The sequence below is a fragment of the Symphalangus syndactylus genome, chromosome 6, assembly GCF_028878055.3.
Source record: "Symphalangus syndactylus isolate Jambi chromosome 6, NHGRI_mSymSyn1-v2.1_pri, whole genome shotgun sequence".
NCBI classification, from domain to species: Eukaryota; Metazoa; Chordata; class Mammalia; order Primates; family Hylobatidae; genus Symphalangus; species Symphalangus syndactylus.
Genome location: NC_072428.2, coordinates 95432265 through 95448867, shown reverse-complemented (window position 1 = coordinate 95448867; position 16603 = coordinate 95432265). Strand labels below are relative to the sequence as shown.

General features: G+C 44.8%; 1 protein-coding gene and 1 pseudogene across 15 annotated transcripts in view; both read left to right on the top strand.

The window, feature by feature from the left end:
- The window catches only part of SRPK2 (SRSF protein kinase 2), a 299803-nt gene that overhangs the window by 32064 nt on the left and 251136 nt on the right, over positions 1-16603 (top strand). The window lies entirely within an intron of this gene.
- LOC129484860 (small integral membrane protein 12-like) lies at positions 10399-15132 on the top strand (annotated as a pseudogene).

Sequence of the window (16603 nt, the reverse complement as noted above, 5' to 3'; positions counted from 1 at the left end):
GGGCCAAGGAGTTCGAGACCAGCCTGGGCAACATGGTGAGACCCCCATCTGTATAAAAAATACAAAAATTAGCTGGGTATAGTGGTGCGTGCCTATAGTCCCAGCTACTCAGGAGGCTGAGGCGGGAGGATTGCTTGACCCTAGGAGGCCGAGGTTGCAGTGAGCCAATATCATGCCAGTACACTGCAGCCTGGGTGACAGAGCCGGAACCTGTCTCAAAAACAAAAGAAAACAAAGCCCTGTGATGCCAGTTATCTCCATGTGGGTAGCTCTTCTCCAGTAAATTGCATATCTTGGTAAAAAGTGATCTCTGCCAGGTGTGGTGGCTTATACCTGTAATACCAGCACTTTGGGACACCCAGGTGGGAGGAGCATTTGAGCTCAGGAGTTCGAGACTAGCCTAAAAAAATGTAAAAAAAAAAAGTGATCTCATATTTTTCTTACATATATTTCACTATGTTTAGTGCAAGTCTGTAAACTCTGAATAACACCATGGGACTCATGGAATGACACTAATGATGCTGGAAGTGCTCCCAGGAAGGAGAGAAATGTCATGATGTTACAAGAAAAAGTCAAATTGCTTGATACGCGTCTTAGAATGAGTGCATTCTGTGTGGTTGCCTGCCATTTAAAGATAAATGAATTCAGCATACATGACCATAGTGAAAAAAGAGGAAAGGAAATTCATGAAGCCGTTGTTGCAGCTATACCAGCAGGCATGAAAATCTCACACTTCTTGTGAAATATTCTTTTATCTTGTATCGAAAATGCACCTTTTATGTTGGTGCAGGATTGCAGTAAGAAAGGCATACCTGGCTGGGCCTGGTGGCTCACGCCTGTAATCCCAGCACTTTGGGAGGCCGAGGCGGGCAGATCACGAGGTCAAGAGTTCGAGATCAGCCTGGTCCAATATGGTGAAACCCTGTCTCTACTAAAAATATAAAAATTAGCTGGTTGTGGTGGTGCATGCCTGTAGTCCCATCTGCTTGGGAGGCTGAGGTAGAAGAATTGCTTGAGCCCGGGAGGCAGAGGTTGCAGTGAGCCAGGATCACGCCACTGCATTCCAGCCTGTGTGACAGGGTGAGACTCCGTCTTAAAAAGAAAAAAAAGAAAAAAGGCATACCTGTAGATGCTAATACAATTAGAGAAAAAGCAAAGTGACTGTATGACAACTGTAAAGCAAAAGAGGAAGGATCTAAAGCTATAGAATTTAATTCCAGCAAAAGATGGTTTGATAATTTTAGAAAGAAGTTTGCCTTAAGAAATGTGGAGATAACAGGAGAAGCCACTAAGTGGCAGCATATGAGTTCCCAGACACCATTAAGAAAATCATTAGGCCTGTTGTGGTGGCTCACGCCTGAAATCCCAGCACTTTGGGAGGCCGAGGTGGGCAGATCACAAGGTCAAGAGATCAAGACTATCCTGGCCAACATCATGAAACCCCGTCTCTACTAAAAATACAAAGATTAGCTGGGCGTGGTAGTGTGCGCCTGTAGTCGCAGCTACTTGGGAGGCTGAGGCAGGAGAATCACTTGAACCCTGGAGGCAGAGGTTGCAGTGAGCCAAGATGGCGCCATGCACTCCAGCCTGTCAACAAAGCGAGACTCTGTCTAAAAAAAAAGAAAAAAAATCATTGAGCAGAAAGGCTATCTGCCTGAATAGTTTTTTTTTCTTTTTAAATTAAAAGATAGAGTTTTGTTCTCCCAGGCCAGAGTGAAGTGGCATGATGACTCACTCCAGCCCTGACCTACTAAGCTCACATGATCCTCCCATCTCAGTCCCCCAAGTGGCTGAGACTGCAGGTACACGCCACCACGCCCAGCTAATTTTTAAATCATTTTGTGGAGACTCAGTCTCCCTATGTTGCCCAAGCTGGTCTTCGATTCTCCTGCCTTGGCCTCCCAAAGTGTTGGGATTACAGATGTGAGCCATTGCACCTGGCCTAAATATATATATATGTGTGTGTGTGTGTGTGTGTGTGTGTGTGTGTGTGTGTGTGTGTGTGTGTACATATATATGTATATATATGTGTGTGTATATATATATGTGTGTATATATATATATTTTTTTCGCTCTTGTTGCCCAGGCTGGAAATGCAGTGGTGCAATCTTGGCTCAGTGCAATCTCCGCCTCCCGGGTTCGAGCGATTCTCCTGCCTCAGCCTCCCAAGTAGCTTGGATTACAGGCACCCGCCACCACACCTGGCTAATTTTTTGTAGAGATTGGATTTCACAGTATTGGCCAGGCTGGTCTCCAGCTCTTGATCTCAGGTGATCCACCCGCCTCAGCCTTCCGAACTGTTGGGATTACAGGCATGAGCCACTGTGCCTGGCCCTAAATGCAAGATGGAAGTGCCCCATTAGATGGAAGTGCCCCATTCTGGAAAAAAATTGCCATAGAGGACATTAATCCAATTTGTAAGGAAAAGAAGCATCAGGATTTAAGGCGGGAAGGGATGGGCTAACTCTATTCTTTTGTGCAAATGTAGTCAGGTTTATGATCAGGATTGCCCTTGTCTGTAAAGCTGCTAACCTTGAGCCTTGAAGGGAGAAGAGAAATACTGGCTGCCAGTCCTTTGGTTGTACAAGAAGTCCTGGACAATGAGAACACTTTTTTGGGTTGATTCCATTGATGCTTTATCCCTGGAGTCAGGAAATACCTAGCCAGTGAGAGATTGCCTTTTAAAGTTCTTTTGATTTTGGACAATGCCCCTGGCCATCCAGAACCCCACGAGTTCAGCACAGAAGGTGTGGAAGTAGTTTACTTGCCCCCAAACACAATGTCTCTAGTTTAGCTTCTACATCAGGGAGCCTTAAGGACCTTTAAGACTCGGCCAGGCGCTGTGGCTCTCCCCTGTAACCCCAGCACTTTGGGAGGCCAAGGCAGGTGGATCATGAGGTCAGGAGTTTGAGACCAGCCTGGCCAACATAGTGAAACCCCGTCTCTACTAAAAATACGAAAAAAATTAGCTGGGCATGATGGCAGGTACCTGTAATCCCAGCTACTTGGGAGGCTGAGGTAGGAGAAGCACTTGAACCCGGGAGGTGGAGGTTGCAGTGAGCCAAGATCACGACACTGCACTTCAGCTAGGGTGACAGTGCGAGACTCTGTCTCAAAAAAAAAAGACTCGTTACACATGGTATGCTATGGAAAGGCTTTTCAGTGTAGCAGAAGAGAACTCGATAGAGAGACCATAATGAATGTCTGGGTTATACCACTGAAGATACCATTGTTACAGAAAAAGCAATGAAAACCATCAGGCTTGAAACAAATTCCTGCTGGAGAAGACTGTCCAGATGTGCATGACTTCACAGAATTTTTATTAAAAATTATTTTATTATTTTTTATTATACTTTAAGTTCTAGGGTACATGTGCACAACATGCAGGTTTGTTACATATGTATACATGTGCCATATTGGTTTGCTGTACCCATCAACTCGTCATTTACATTAGGCATTTCTCCTAATGCTATCCCTCTCCCAGCCCCCCACCCCACAAGAGGCCCCAGTGTGTGATGTTCCCCACCCTGTGTCCATGTATTCTCATTGTTTAGCTCCCACCTATGAGTGAGAGAACATGTGGTGTTTGGTTTTCTGTCCTTGTGATAGTTTGCTGAGAATGATGGTTTCCAGTTCATTCATGTCCCTGCAAAGCACATGAACTCATCCGTTTTTATGGCTGCAAAGTATTCCATGGTATATATGTGCCACATTTTCTTAATCCATTCTATCATTGGTGGACATTTGGGTTGGTTCTAAGTCTTTGTTATTGTGAATACTGCCGCAATAATAAACATAGGTGTGCATGTGTAGTAAGCATAGTAGCATTATTTATAATCCTTTGACTATATACCCAGTAATGGGATCCCTGGGTCAAATGGTATTTCTAGTTCTAGATCCTTGAGGATTCACCACACTGCCTTCCACAATGGTTGAACTAATTTACACTCCCACCAACAGTGCAAAAGCGTTCCTATTTCTCCATGTCCTTTCCAGCACCTGTTGTTTCTTGACTTTTTTTTTTTTTTTTTTTTGAGACGGAGTCTCGCTCTGTCGCCCAGGCTGGAGTGCAGTGGCGCAGTCTCGGCTCACTGCAAGCTCCGCCTCCCGGGTTCACGCCATTCTCCCGTCTCAGCCTCTCCGAGTAGCTGGGACTACAGGCGCCCGCCACCATGCCCGGCTAATTTTTTGTAGTTTTAGTAGAGACGGGGTTTCACCGTGGTCTCGATCTCCTGACCTCGTGATCCGCCCGCCTCGGCCTCCCAAAGTGCTGGGATTACAAGCGTGAGCCACCGCGCCCGGCCCATGACTTTTTAATGATTACCATTCTAACTGGTGTGAGATGGTATCATTGTGGTTTTGATTTGCATTTCTCTGATGGCCAGTGATGATGAACATTTTTTCACATGTCTGTTGGTTGCATAAATGTCTTCTTTTGAGAAGTATCTGTTCATATCCTTTGCCCACTTTTTGATGGGGTTGACTTTTTCTTGTAAATTTGTTTTAAGTTCTTTGTAGATTCTGGATATTAGCCCTTTGTCAGATGGGTAGATTGCAGAAATTTTCTCCCACTCTGTAGGTTGCCTGTTCACTCTGATGGTAGTTTCTTTGATTTATTTGTTTATTTATTTTTTATTATACTTTAAGTTCTAGGGTACATGTGCACAACATGCAGCTTTATTACATATGTATACATGTGCCATGTTGGTGTGCTGTACCTGTTAACTCATCATTTACATTAGGTATATCTCCTAATGCTATCCCTCCCCTCTCCCCCCACCCTATGACAGGCCCTGATGTGTGATGTTCCCCATCCTGTGTCCAAGTGTTTTCATTGTTCAGTTCCTACCTATGAGTGAGAACATGCAGTGTTTGGTTTTCTGTCCTTGCGATAGTTTGCTGAGAATGATGGTTTCCAGCTTCATCCATGTCCCTACAAAGGACATGAACTCATTCTTTTTTACGGCTGCATAGTATTCTGTGGTGTATATGTGCCACATCTGCTTAATCCAGTCTATCACTGATGGACATTTGGGTTGGTCTAAGTCTTTGCTATTGTGAATAGTGCCACAATAAACATACATGTTCATGTGTCTTTATAGCAGCATGATTTATAATCCTTTGGGTATATACCCAGTAATGGGATGACTAGGTGAAATGGTATTTCTATTTCTAGATCCTTGAGAAATCGCCACACTGTCTTCCACATGGTTGAACTAGTTTACAGTAGTCCCACCAACAGTGTAAAAGTGTTCCTATTTCTCCACATCCTCTCCAGCACCTGTTGTTTCCTGACTTTTTTTTTTTGAGACGGAGTCTTGCTCTGTCACCCAGGCTGGAGTGCAGTGGCGTGATCCCGGCTCACTGCAAGCTCCGCTTCCCTGGTTCATGCCATTCTCCTGCCTCAGCCTCCTGAGTAGCTGGGATTACAGGCGCCTGCCACCGCGCCCGGCTAATTTTTTGTATTTTTAGTAGAGACAGGGTTTCACCATGTTAGCCAGGATGGTCTCGATCTCCCAACCTCGTGATCTGCCTGCCTCGGCCTCTCAAAGTGCTGGGACTACAGGCGTGAGCCACTGCGCCCGGCCGTTTGTTGACTTTTTAATGATTGCCATTCTAACTGGAGTGAGATGGTATCTCATTGTGGTTTTGATTTGCATTTCTCTGATGGCCAGTGATGAACATTTTTTCATGTGTTTGTTGGCTGCATAAATGTCTTCTTTTGCGAAGTGTCTGTTCATATCCTTCCCCCACTTTTTCATGTGGTTGTTTGATTTTTTTTCTTGTAAATTTGTTTCAGTTCTTTGTAGATTCTGGATATTAGCCCTTTGTCAGATAGGTAGATTGTAAAAATTTTCTCCCATTCTGGAGGTTGCCTGTTCACTCTGATGGTAGTTTCTTTTGCTGTGCAGAAGCTCTTTAGTTTAATTAGATCCCGTTTTTCAATTTTGGCTTTTGTTGCCAGGCGCTTTTGGTATTTTAGTCATGAAGTCCTTGCCCATGCCTATGTCCTGGATGGTATTGCCTAGGTTTTCTTCCTAGGGTTTTTATGGTTTTAGGTCTAACATTTAAGTCTTAAATCCATCTTGAACTAATTTTTGTATAAGGTGTAAGGAAGAGATCCAGTTTCAGTTTTCTACATATAGCTAGCCAGTTTTCCCAGCACCATTTATTAAATAGGGAATGCTTTCCCCGTTGCTTGTTTTTGTCGGGTTTGTCAAAGATCTGATGGTTGTAGATGTGTGGTGGTATTTCTGAGGCCTCTGTTCTGTTCCATTGATCTATGTATCTGTTTTGGTACCAGTACCATGCTGTTTTGGTTACTGTAGCCTTGTAGTAAAGTCTGAAGTCAGGTACCGTGATGCCTCCAGTTTTATTCCTTTTGCTTGGGATCGTCTTGGCGGTGTGGGCTCTTTTTTGGTTCCATATGAACTTTAAAGTAGTTTTTTCCAATTTTGTGAAGAAAGTCATTGGTAGCTTGATGGGGATGGCATTGAATCTATAAATTACCTTGGGCCGTATGGCCATTTTCACGATATTGATTCTTCCTATCCATGAGCATGGAATGTTCTTCCATTTGTTTGTGTCCTCTTTTATTTCATTGAGCAGTGATTTGTCGTTCTCCTTGAAGAGGTCCTTCACATCCTTTGTAAGTTGGATTCCTAGGTATTTTATTCTCTTTGTAGTGATTGTGGATGAGAGTTCACTCCATGATTTGGCTCTCTGTGTCTTATTGGTATATAGGTGTATAAGAATGCTTGTGATTTTTGTACATTGATTTTGTATCCTGAGACTTTGCTGAAGTTGCTTATCAGCTTAAGGAGATTTTGGGCTGAGATGATGGGGTTTTCTAAATAGACAGTCCTGTAATCTGCAAACAGGGACAATTTGACTTCCTCTTTTCCTGATTGAATACCCTTTATTTCTTTCTCTTGCCTGATTGCCCTGGCCAGAACTTCTTTTTTTTTTTTTTTTTTTTTTTTTTTGAGACGGAGTGTCTCTCTGTCACCCAGGCTGGAGTGCAGTGGCGCAACCTCGGCTCACTGCAAGCTCCGCCTCCCGGGTTCACGCCATTCTCCTGCCTCAGCCTCTCCGAGTAGCTGGAACTACAGGCGCCCGCCACCACGCCCGGCTAATTTTTTTGTGTTTTTAGTAGAGACGGGGTTTCACCATGGTCTCGATCTCCTGACCTTGTGATCCGCCCACCTCGGCCTCCCAAAGTGCTGGGATTACAAGTGTGAGCCACCGCGCCCGGCCTGCCCTGGCCAGAACTTCTAACACTGTGTTGAATAGGAGTGGTGAGAGAGGACATCCTTGTCTTGTGCCAGTTTTCAAAGGGAATGCTTCCAGTTTTTGCCCATTCAGTATGATATTGGCTGTGGGTTTGTCATAAATAGCTCTTACTATTTTGAGATACGTTCCTTCAATACCGAGTTTATTGAGAGTTTTTAGCATGAAGGACTGTCGGGTTACCTACAAAGGGAAGCCCATCAGACTAACAGCAGATCTCTCGGCAGAAACCCTACAAGTCAGAAGAGAGTGGGGGCCAGTATTCAACATTCTTAAAAGAATTTTCAACACAGAATTTCATATCCAGCCAAACTAAGCTTCATAAGTGCAGGAGAAATAAAATCCTTTACTGACAAGCAAATGCTGAGAGATTTTGTCACCACCAGGCCTGCCTTACGAGAGCTCCTGAAGGAAGCACTAAATATGGAAAGGAAAAGCTGGTACTAGCCACTGCAAAAAAAATTGTAAAAACCGTGGATGCTATGAGGAAACTGCATCAGTTAATGGGCAAAATAACCAGCCAACATCATAATGACAGGATCAAATTCACACATAACCGTATTAACCTTAAATGTAAATGGGCTAAATGCCCCAATTAAAAGACACAGACTGGCAAGTTGGATAAAGAGTCAAGACCTATCAGTGTGGTGTATTCAGGAGACCCATCTCACCTTCAGAGACACACATAGGCTCAAAATAAAGGGATGGAGGAAGATCTACCAAGGAAATGGAAAGCAGAGAAAAGCGGGGGTCAAGATCCTAGTCTCTGATAAAACAGACTTTACACCAACAGAGAACAGAAGAGACAAAGAAGGCCATTACGTAATGGTAAGGGGATCAATTCAGCAAGAAGAGCTAACTATCCTAAATCTGTATGCACCCAATACAGGAGCACCCAGATTCATAAAGCAAGTCCTTAGAGACCTACAAAGAGACTTAGACTCCCACACAATAATAATGGGAGACTTTAACACCCCACTGTCAATATTAGATCAACAAGACAGAAGGTTAACAAGGATATCCAGGACTTGAACTCAGCTCCGCACCAAGCAGACCTAATAGACATCTACAGAACTCTCCACCCCAAATCAACAGAATATACATTATTCTCAGCACCACATCGCACTGATTCTAAAATTGACCACATGATTTATAGTCAAGGAAATCATGAAACAGATTGTAGATACGGCAAAAAAGGTGGGGGTTGGAAATATGAACGGTTTCCAGATACGGATTGAGAGAAATTCAAGAGCCAGTAGACATCACACCACGGGAATTATCAGATGACTTGATGGAAATGAGTGCTTCCATACCACTGCCAGACGATGAGGAAGATGACATAGCAGCAGCAGTGCCATAAAACAAATTGACGTTAGACAATTAAGCAGAAGCATTCTGATTATTGAAGATTGCTTTTGACGTCTTTTTTACTGTGAAGGTGATAAGCATGGAGACCTTTATGATGATGATCCACTTAATAAATAGTGTTGTGGCCTGGCACGGTGGCTCATGCCTGTAATCGTGTCACTTTGGGAGGCCGAAGAGGGTGGATCACAAGGTCAGGACTTCGAGGCCATCCTCACTAACACAGTGAAACCCCATCTCTACTAAAAATAAAAACAATTAGCTGGACATGGTGGCATGCACTTGCAGTCCCAGCTACTTGGGAGGCCGAGGCAGGTGAATCGCTTGAACCCGGGAGGCAGAGGTTGCAGTGAGCCAAGATCGTGCCATTGCACTCCAGCCTGGGGGACAGAGCGAGCCTCTGTCTCCAGAAAAAACAACAACAACAACAAAAAACTATGGTTTGGATATGGTTTGTTTGACCTCTCCAAGCCTCATGTTGAAATTTGGTACCCCAGTGTTGGTGGTGGGGGCCTGATGTTTGGATTGTCGGGGGGTGGATCCCCCTTGAATGGCTTGAGGTGTCATTCTTGCTTCTTCTCACTCTTAGTTTCCAGAGAACTGGTTGTTGAAAAGAGCCTGGCACCTCCACCTCCACTCTTGCTTTCTCTCTCTCTCTCTGTGTGTTCTTAGCACCCCTTTCTTCCAGCATGGGTGGAAGCAGCCTGAGACCCTCACTGAAATTAGATGCTGGTGCCATGGTTGTTGTACAGCCTGCAGAACCATGAGCCACATACATCTCTTTTTTTTATATTAATAAATTACCCAGACTTAGATATTCCTTCTTCAGCAGCAAAAATAGACTAAGACAAATAGTAAATATATTATCTCTTATGATTTTTTCTTTCTTTTTTTTTTTTTTGAGACAGGGTCTTGTTCTGTTGCCCAGGCTAGAGTGCAGTGGCATGACCTCGTCCTACTGCAACCTTTGCCTCCCAGGCTCAGGTGATCCTCCCACCTCAGATCCCCAAGTAGCTGAGACTGGAGGCACGAACCACCATGCCCAGCTAATTTTTGTGTTTTTAATAGAGATGGAGTTTCGTCATGTTGTCCAGGCTGGTTTTCAACTCCTGAGCTCAAGTGATCCACTTGCTTCAGCCTTCCAAAGTGCTGTGAGCCACCACGCCTGGCCCCTTATGATTTTCTTTTTTTTTTTTGAGACGGAATCTTGCTGTGTCTCCCAGGCTGGAGTGCAGTGGCGCAATCTCGGCTCACTGCAAGCTCCGCCTCCCGGGTTCACGCCATTCTCCTGCCTCAGCCTCTCCGAGTAGCTGGGACTACAGGCGCCCGCCACCACGCCCGGCTAATTTTTTTTTGTATTTTTAGTAGAGACGGGGTTTCATCATGGTCTCGATCTCTTGACCTCGTGATCCACCCGCCTCGGCTTCCCAAAATGCCGGTATTACAAGCGTGAACCACCGCGCCCGGCCTGATTTTCTTAATAACGTTTTCTTTTGTTTAGCTTGTTTTATTGTAGGAATATTGTATATAATACATATAACATACAAAATATGTGTTAATTTACTGTTTATGTTATTGATAAGGCTTCTGGTTTTTGGGGAGTCAGAAGTTGTATGTGGATTTTTTTTTTTTTGAGATGGAGTCTCGCTTTGTCGCCCAGGCTGGAGTGCAGTGGCGTGATCTCGTCTCACTGCAACCTTCACCTCCTGGGTTCAAGCGATTCTCCTGCCTCAGCCTCTCGAGTAGCTGGGACTCCAGGCACACGCCAGCACGCCCAGCTAATTTTTGTATTTTTAGTAGAGACGGGGTTTTACCATGTTGGTCAGGATGGTCTCGATCTCTTGACCTTGTGATACACCCACCTCGGCCTCCCAAAGTGCTGGGATTATAGGCGTGAGCCACTTTGCCCGGCCTGTATGTGGATTTTTGACTGTGCAGGGATGGGGGTAGCATCCCTAATCCCTGCGTTGTTCAAGGATCAGTTGTGCTTCCCCTGTATGGGCAAAGGCTATCTTATTTACCAGAGATGTGATAGTTCCCATTTCTCCAAAGCCTCGTTTGTCTTTGAATCTTTTTTGTTTTGTTTTGTTTTGGTTTTTTTGTTTTTTGAGATGGAGTCTTGCTCTTGTTGCCCAGGCTGGAGTGCAATGGCGTGATCTCAGCTCACCGTAACCTCCGCCTCCTGGGTTCAAGCAATTCTCTTGCCTCAGCCTCCCGAGTAGCTGGGATAACAAGCTCACACCACCACACCCGGCTATTTTTTGTATTTTTAGTAGAGATGGGGTTTCACCATGTTGGCTAGGCTGGTCCCGAACTCCTGACCTCAGGTGATCCACCCACCTCGGCTGGGATTACATCACATCTAGAAATAGGGAAGAGATATTTATTGTTCATAGCAGGTCATCTCTATTTAGGTTTGTAATTTCAAACTAGAATAAAGGGACAGGGAGGAGACTAAGATGTGATGAAAGGAATGGAGGACTCCAGCAGTTTTTAAAAAAATTAGTGTTATTTGGCCGGGCGCAGTGGCTCACGCCTGTGATTGCCCCACTTTGGGAGGCCGAGGCAGGCGGATCACAAGGTCAGGAGGTCGAGACCATCCTGGCTAACACAGTGAAACCCCATCTCTACTAAACAAAATACAAAAAATTAGCCGGGCATGGTGGCGGGCGCCTGTAGTCCCAGCTACTCGGGAGGCTGAGGCAGGAGAATGGCGTGAACCCAGGAGGCGGAGCTTGCAGTGAGCCGAGATCGTGCCACTGCACTCCAGCCTGGGCTGCAGAGCGAGACTCCGTCTCCAAAAAAAAAAAAAAAAAATTAGTGTTACCTAAAAAAAACAAGTGATGGTTTACTATGAAAAGATTTAATAGTCTTAGTTGGGAGCTTTAGCTGATAAAGGAGAAGGGGGATACACATAAGGCCTTTACCATAGTGTTGTTAGGGTAGCAGATGCTTTGGGAGTATTAGCTGTCTCAGGGTCTTTCATTTCTCATATTTTGCCTCTACCACGTATCTTCCACAGGACCAGAGAAATCTCTGTTAAAGAAGAGATAATTGCATTTTTAACCCAAGGTTTTGAAAATTTTGGAAATAACTCCTCCTTCTTTTGGGTATTTAATATATCTAATAGAGATGCAGACTTACATTTCATTATGAAAAAGCAAATACAGGTTGTACTTGCCTTAATTTTAAGCTGAGTATATATGATGTTGAACTGTGTGAAATTGTCTTTTTTTGCCCCAAACTATCACATTTCATGTATTCATCTAAACTAACACAAAAAATAGCTAATATAGTGAGTAACGTTTATTACGTATTTATTGTGTATTGGGCATTCTGCTACATACTTTAATATGCATTTATCAGGTTTAATTGTCACAACACTCTAAATTGGGCTTAAACATTTTTTCAGCTGCTCAGATTCCATTTATCCTACTCGAAATGGGCCTCAGTTTTTGCGTAGGGATTATCTCTTGTCCATTTTTGGTTCACATTGTTTGGGTTTCTCTCTAGTTTCCTTCATGCTCCAGGATGGAGCACGGCCTATTTTACTTAGTGCTTTCCACTTTTCAGTTGGAGAGCCCACCTAGAGCTAATCTTAGGGCCTTTGCATGAGGATTCGGGAGAGGCTTTTGCTTTCTCCTATAAGCTTCAATGGAGAGGATGTGAAATAGAGGTATTGAAGCCATTTTGTCACCATGCAGATCCTGAAAATGAACAGAGAACCAAGCCTTGCCAAGAGTTAGAAACTCAATCCTGATGGTGATATTTATTTAATTTAATTTATTTATTTTAGAGTCTCACTGTGTCACCCAGGCTGGAGTGCGGTGGCATGGTCTCAGCTCACTGAAACTTCTGCCTTCCGGTTTCAGGTGATTCTCCTGCCTCAGCCTCCCAAGTAGCTGGACTACTGGCAGGTGCCACCACGCCTGGCTAATTTTTCTATTTTTTGTAGAGATGGGGTTTCACCATGTGGGCCAGGCTGGTCTCAAAACTCCTCACCTCACGGGATCTGCCTGCCTCAGCCTCCCAAAGTGCTGAGATAACAGGCATGAGCCACCATGCTCGGCCCTGATGGTGATATTTAAACCCTAACTCAGGCTGTGTCTTACGCAGAGGCTGCCTCCTGGATGTTTAGTTATTTGTTTAAGCAGGGTTGAGTTGGATTTTCTACCACTTTTTTTTCTTGGAGACAGGTTCTCTCACCCAGGTTAGAACACAGTGACATGATCATGGCTTACTGCAGCCTTGACCTCCCAGGCTTAAGCAGTCCTCCCACCACAGCCTCCTGAGTAGCTGGGACCACAAGTGTGCTCCACCATGCCTGGCTAATTTTTAAAAAATTTTTATTTTCAGTTGAGATGTGGTCTTGTAATGTTGCCCAGGCTGGTTTCAAACTCCTGAGCTTAAATGATCCTTCTGCCTCTGTTTGCCAAAGTGTTGGGATTACAGGCATGAGCCACGGTGCCTTGCTTGCTAATGAAAACACATTTTTTTTTTTTTTCGTAGAGATGAAGTCTTGCCGTGTTGCGCAGGCTAGTCTTGAACTCCTGGTCTCTAGCAGTCCTCCTGCTGTGGCCTTCCAAAGTGCTAGGATTATAGGCGTGAGCCACTGTGCCCCGCTGTATTTTTTGTTACTTAAAACTGAAAGAGCAACATTGTTGATCATAGCCAGATGGAAACAACTCAGATGTCAGTTGATGAATAAACGAAATGTAGAATATCCTTACAGTGGAATATTATTGAGCAGTAAAAATAATGAAATACTGTTACATGCTACAACATGGATATATCTTGAAAACATTATACTAGATCAAAGAAGTCAGTCATGAAAGACCACGTATTAATATGATTTAATTTATATCAAATATCTGGAATAGGCAAATTCATAGAGACAGAAAACAGATTTATGGTTACCTAGAGCTGGTGGGGAGGGGGAAATATGGGGAGTGCCTGCTGATTGGTATGTGTTTCTTTTTGGGGTGATAAAAATACTGTAAAATTGATTTTGGTAATGGTTGTACAGCTCTGTGAATATACTGAAGTCATTAAGTTGTGCACTTTAATTGGGTGAATTGTACGTGTGAGTTATATATCTGACTGTAGTTGTTATTAAAAAACAACAGGAGGCCATGTGGGCTGCTAGGAGTAGCAATGTCTGTTCCCAGCCAGCAGGTAGAGACCAGGGCTGGACGGAGGAGTATGGGCTGTGCTGCAGATTATTTGTGGTACCCAACTGTTGCATAAAACAGGGTGTGATCTCTTGCATTGCTATGCATGAGTGGATTCCCAGTAAATTGTGCCAGGCTGCCTGATGATGTGTGGCTTGTGCTTTGGATTGTGGTGCTTACCTATGCAACGTAAGTCACATACCCTGTGGCATTTGTGGCCAGGACTGTGGGGTACTACCTGGAGTGATTCGTTAGGGGAAAGGACCCACAGCCTGTGCAGGAGGAAAAAAGCATCTCAGAGTACAGGGTGGATGAGCTGGATGAGCTGCCGGGCAAGAGCCACGCACACCCAGGTGGTGAATCTTAAGGATAAGGTGGAATTTGCCGCATAGCTGTCCTGGACAGAAACTGCCCAGAGATGAATGAATGGAGGACATAGGGCTCTGTGGTCCCACCATACTTGGGGAGACCTGTGAGTGGTCCTGTTACCATGTCAGCTTAGCCCCAAACCCATCTCTGATTGACTTTATTGCTTATTTTGGCCCATTCTTGCTCCGCACAGCCACGTACATAATGGCTGCTCCTCGAAGGCCAGGCAGATGCAGCAGCTGTTGGGCCAGCAAAGAGGAAGGTCCTGGAATGTTCTGGCCTGAAGGCTGCATCTGTTGTGTGACAGCCACAACTGCTCAGGCTTCCTTGTCTGTGGGTGCACCGTGGGGAGGAGTGCTATGATAAGAACATTGGCTCTCAGTCTCCCTGGGGAGAAGTTTGGCCTCAAGTGGGATTTGGGCGTTGCCTTTAGGAAGGCTCTCTGCGTGTCTAGTTCCAGTTTGTGCTGGGAAGAATTAAAAAAGTCTGCCAGCTTCTTTAGTTTGCCCTGTCTTTTGTGCTGATTCTTTCTGAGATCCCCTCCTATCAGCTCAGGAGTGGGATTCTGTGGAGAAGGAAAGTATTTTTCTGTTCCTTACTGCTCACCTTGGGGCATTCAGGAACATGGGCCTGATGAATTTGCTTGAAAGCAGTCTGTAATCCCATCACTTTGGGAGGCCAAGGAGGGTGGATCGTTTGAGCTCAGGGGTTCGAGACCAGCCAGAGCAACGTGACAAAACCCTGTCTCCACCAAAAAACAACAACAACAAACTGGGCTGGTGGCATGCTTCTGTAATCCCAGCTACTTGGGATGCTGAGGTGGGAGGATTGCTTGAGCCCAGGAGGTCAAGGCTGCAGTGAGCCATGATTGCACCACTGCATTCCAGCCTGGGTGACAGACGGAGACCCTGTTTCAAAAAAAAAAAAAAAAAGAAAACACACACAAAAAACAAAAGCATTACCTGGAATAATTCTAACAGCACTATTTTTCTCATTTTACAGATGAGGAACTGAGGCACAGAAATGTTCAGCAGCAGGCCCGTTGTTTAGAGTTGATAGGTTGTAGAGCTGAGATTTAAAACTACCAAGTCCAAGCTTACAACTGTGCTATCTTAATTTTTTCAGCTAAGAGTCATCCTTATGGAACTTTGGAGTTGGGAGTTTCTTAGCAATTATTTAATCTAACCCTTTCATTTTACTGATGAGAAAATTGAACCTTAGATAATAAGGGATTTATGACTTAGTCTCAAAGACAGGCAGGTAAACAACTAGCAGTGACACAAGGTGGAATAGAATGTTAACCAATAGAGGTACTGGCATTTACTGTGTGAAATTAAGGGAGGGATCATGTAATTCTGATGACTAGCCAAGAATTGTTTTTTTTTTTTTTGAAATAGAGTCTCACTCTGTCACCCAGGCTGGAGTGCACTGGTGCTATCTTGGCTCACTGCAACCTCCATCCCCTGGGTTCAAGCGATTCTCCTGCCTCGGCCTCCCGAGTAGCTGGGATTACAGGCATGTGCCACCACACCCAGCTAATTTTTGTATTTTTTTTTTTTTTTGAGACGGAGTCTCGCTCTGTTGTCCAGGCTGAAGTGCAGCGGTGCAATCTCGGCTCACTGCAAGCTCCGCCTCCCGGGTTCATGCCATTCTCCTGCCTCAGCCTCCCGAGTAGCTGGGACTACAGGTGCCCGCCACCACACCCGGCTAATTTTTTTTTGCATTTTTAGTAGAGATGGGGTTTCACCGTGTTACCTAGGATGGTCTCGATCTCCTGACCTCGTGATCCGCCCACCTCGGCCTCCCAAAGTGCTGGGATTACAGGCGTGAGCCACCAGGCCCGGCCTAATTTTTGTATTTTTAGTAGAGACTGGGTTTCCCTATGTTGGCCAGGCTGGTCTCGATCCCCTGACCTCAAGTGATCTGCTCACCTTGGCCTCCCAGAGCGCTGGGATTACTGGTGTGAGCCACCACGCCCAGCCCCTAGTTGTATTAGCTATTTATTGCCACATTACAAGTTACTGTGAAGCATAGTGGTTTAATGCAACATTTATCATCTTAGTTTCTATGGGTTAAAAATTTGGAAGCAGTTTAGTGGGGTGGTTCTGGCTCAGGGTTGCAGTCATTTTGAAGGCTTGGCTGAGGCTGGAGGATCTGCTTCCAGGGCGTTGGCAGGAGGCCTTGCCTGTTGCTCTGTGGACCTCTTCTTGAATGTTCTCACAACATGTCAGCTGGCTTCATCAAGAGGGAGCAAGGGGGAAGCTGTGGTTACATTTTTATAACATACCCTTAGAAGTCCTCACACTGTTACTTCTGCTGCGTTTGTTAGAAGGGAGTTACTGGGTACAGCCCACACTCAAGGGAAGAGTTCAGGTTCTGCCCTTTGAAGAGATGCAAATTAAGTAATT